The sequence below is a fragment of the Zingiber officinale genome, chromosome 8B (assembly GCF_018446385.1).
Source record: "Zingiber officinale cultivar Zhangliang chromosome 8B, Zo_v1.1, whole genome shotgun sequence".
Classification (NCBI taxonomy): Eukaryota; Viridiplantae; Streptophyta; class Magnoliopsida; order Zingiberales; family Zingiberaceae; genus Zingiber; species Zingiber officinale.
The window spans coordinates 78,526,261-78,530,136 of NC_056001.1; the positions used below are offsets into that span (position 1 = coordinate 78,526,261).

At 37.3% G+C, this 3,876-nt stretch overlaps 1 non-coding gene across 1 annotated transcript; it reads right to left on the reverse strand.

Annotated features, from left to right (window-relative positions):
• Positions 1-3,211: 3,211 nt before the first annotated feature.
• On the reverse strand, positions 3,212-3,317 carry LOC122018283. Its single transcript, XR_006121704.1, has one exon. It is a non-coding gene; the product is annotated as a small nucleolar RNA R71 (small nucleolar RNA).
• Positions 3,318-3,876: the final 559 nt, after the last annotated feature.

Consider the following 3,876-nt stretch of genomic DNA (forward strand, 5'->3'; position numbering starts at 1 on the left):
CAAGTTCATCGATAATAACTCATTCCACTAGAGAGTTATTATCGCACTACCGCACCAATCCCAAATTACATTATGGGCTCCTTCTTATTATGAGTGTGTTAGTCTCCCTGTGTTTTAGATAACAAATGTCCACTAATTAAGTATGTTACTGACAACTCACTTAATTAATATATAGCTCCAAGAGTAGTACCACTCAACTTCATTGTCATGTCAGACTAAGTCCACCTGCAAGGTTTAACATGGCAATCCTTATGAGCTCCTCTTGGGGACATTCTCAACCTAGATAACTAGGACACAGATTCTTTCTATAATCAACAACACACACTATAAGTAATATCATTTCCCAACTTATCCGGCATATTGATTTATCGAGCTAAACCTCACCCTTTGATAAGTCAATGAAATAAATATTAAATATATGTGCTTGTTATTATATTAGAATTAAGAGCACACACTTCCATAATAACTAAGGTCTAGTTCTTTTATTAAGTCAGTACAAAAAGAAATTACCTAAATGGTCCTACTCAATACACTTAGAGTGTACCAGTGTAATTTATTAATCAAGATAAACTAATACTTAATTTACACTATGACTATTCCGATGGTTTGTTCCTTTCCATCTTAATGATGAGCAACTGTTTATAATTTATAAAGAACTGATAACATGATCTTCTAAGTGTGACACCACACTCCATGTTATCTACTATATAAATTAATTGAACAATTACATTTAACAAATAAATGTAGATATTGACCAAATATGATTCTTTTATTTCAAAATAAATGTTTACAAAAGCTAGACTTTTAGTATACATTCCAACACTATGCCCTCCCTTGTGGTCGTGCCTTTGGGTATGGGCAGTACCAACTTGGTTTTGTTTCTCGTCCCATGCCCATGCCAAGTGGCATGGCATGCATCCTTTATTGCTTGGTGCCTGATGTGCGTAGATTGTATACACTTGTTTAGCATGTTTTGACGCACATTACTATATTTTACGCATGCTTTATCTATGCATTTCCATACTCCTTGCTTGTTTTTAGCATATTTACTCTTATTTGTTCGGAGATCTGCTCTTGTGTGTTTTTCTATCTACAGGAGTCGAATTTGGAGAAGAAATGAACAAACGAAGGAAAATGACACCAGCCATGAGTGCCACATGGCCATGCTAAAGGAAAATGGCCTTTGCCGTGTGGAGCTGACAGGGCCGTGTAGCTATAGCAGAGGGGAGAACAACATGGCCGTGTGAGAGCCACATGACCGTGTCACTTTTGAAGCCAACCAGAACACGACTTAGGCCAATCATGGCATGGTCGTGTGTGCCACACGACCGTGTGACACTTCCAGAGATAGAGATCGGCTAGGCCGTGTGGATCTACACGGTCATGAAAGGTAGCCAAGACAAGGCATGGCAAAACCGTGTGAGAGTCACACGGCCGTGTGACCCTGGCCGAGAAGGAAGTAGGAAAGGCCATGTGAGATTCACACGGCCGTGCCACGGGCCGTGTGACACCCAAACACCCTCTTCTATATAAAGGGCTTTCTCCTCTTTGAAAGGGGGAGGCTCTCCCTTTGGGGAGATCCAATTTTTTAGGCTTTCTTCCACATCTTGTCGACGTTTCCATCCAAGATTCGTCTCCGGTAGCAAGGATTGGTTCCGAAGATCACTCATCGTCTTTAGCTAAGCATTTCTTTTCTATCATCTTGAATTGGATCGAAATGTTTACGATTTCCTTGTCTTTGGTTCTTTCTTTTGTATCATGGAGTAAATCTCCTTGTTCTAGGATGGAGGGAGTATTTGTGATGTGAACTGATATAAGATTTCAAGGATTTGCCATCTTCTTGATTCAATGACATTGTTATGTTTTGTATCAATTCAATCTTGAGTGGATTGTTGTGTTTTGAATCTAATTACCATTCTTGATTGATTGTTTGTATTTCTTGTGAAATCTTGTAAAGTAATTCTCTAGATTGTATGACCGAGGGGTGTTGTGACAAGGCTGTCTTGTTAACGGACATTTAGGGGATCATCTTGAAGGGTGGAGCAAGAACCTACAAAGAAGTGGGTTATAGATGAACTAAATTCTATATCTTGATGTAAATTGATTAGTGATGCATTTCTATGTTGAATGACCGAGGGGTGTCGTGACAGGGTTGCCCCGCTAACGGACTTCATAGGAGTCATAACTATTTGATTGCTTTAGATGTAGATAAGAGTCCCTTGACCAGTGTTTTCTGCAGGAAATAACCGGTGACTTCTTACAAATACATTGCAATTGAGGATAAGGATTGGTAGATCATATTACTTTGACGAGTATCACAAAGAAACCAAAACTCCTAGAACCTTCATTAAACCTAGTTTTCTGCATTTTCCTTTTATTTCTATTTTCTAATTGGTACTTAGATCATATAATTCTTTGATCCATTGTTTATCTAATTTGCTTTGAGACATCTTTAGTGGTTATAATCAACCCCTATGGATTAGATATTCTTTTATTACTAACGGCGTAACCGTACACATGCGGTGACGTAACAAGTTTTTAGCTTCGTTGCCGGGGACTGCGTCTATAACATTAAAGATTATCATTTGAGTTAGACTAAACTTTTCTTTTCTATTCTTTTCTTACATCTAACTTGTATCTAGTTTTCTAATTTTGTTTTGAAATTTTTCTTTGCATTCTTTATTCTTTTTATTTGTGAATCAAATTCTTTAATCTTGTTCTTGTATACGAAGATCTAACTTTGCAGGAGATTTACTTTCTCTTGATTCTGAAATTGATAGAATCTTTCATAGAAGGAAAATCTCACAAAGACAACAAGAAGAACAAGAACATTCAAAAATGGTAAATAAACCACTTAAGGATTATGCAACACCTTATGCTAGAGGGTTCCGTTCAAGCATTACAAGCCCCTCTGTTGAAGCTAATAATTTTGAGATTAAGCCTGTGATAATAAATATGGTTCAACAAAATCAGTTTGGTTGAGGGCCGCATAAAGATACTAATCAACACTTAGAGGTTTTCTATGAAATATGTGGTACCATGAAGATAAATAGTGTACCTTCTGAAGCAGTGAGACTATTATTGCTTGGGTTTTCTCTATCTGATAGAGCTAAACAATGACTGAATTCATTACCTCCAAATAGCATTATCACTTTGGAGCAATGTGAGCAGTAATTCTTAGACAAGTTCTATCCTCCAAGCAAGACAACTCATATGAGAAATCCTATTGCAAGCTTCAGACAATCTAACTCAGAATCTTTATTTGAAGCATGAGATAGATACAATAATATGCTCAGACAATGCCCACATCATGGGTTGGAGAAATGGTTGGTGTTGCACACATTTTATAATGACATCAATTATCATACTAAAGTGTCCCTAGATTCTGCAGCTGGAGGGGCACTCATGAATAAAAGCTTAGATGAGGCTGAAGATATAATTGAAAGTGTAGCACACAAACATCATCAATGGACAACAGAAAGAAGTGGAGGCTATTCTTATTCAAACCCAACAAAGGTATCAGGAAAGTTTGATGTGGATGCAGTTACTTTAATGACTGCAAAACTGGATACTCTTACTAAGAAGTTAGAAAATATGGGAACAAATTCTAACACGGTCAATGCCATAGTATGTGCTTGTGAAACTTGTGGAAGTTCTGAACATTCTCAAGACTCACATCCTTTGGGAGCTATTTCTGCACAAATCAATCAATTAGAGCAATGTGATGCTATCATGAGTTTCAATCAGAGACAGAATAATCCATACTCCAACACATACAACCATGGGTGGAAAAATCATCCTAATTTCTCCTATAGAAATAATCTAGAACAAGGATCATCCATGGGAGTTAGATCGAGTTTCCAGTCTGGCCAATAA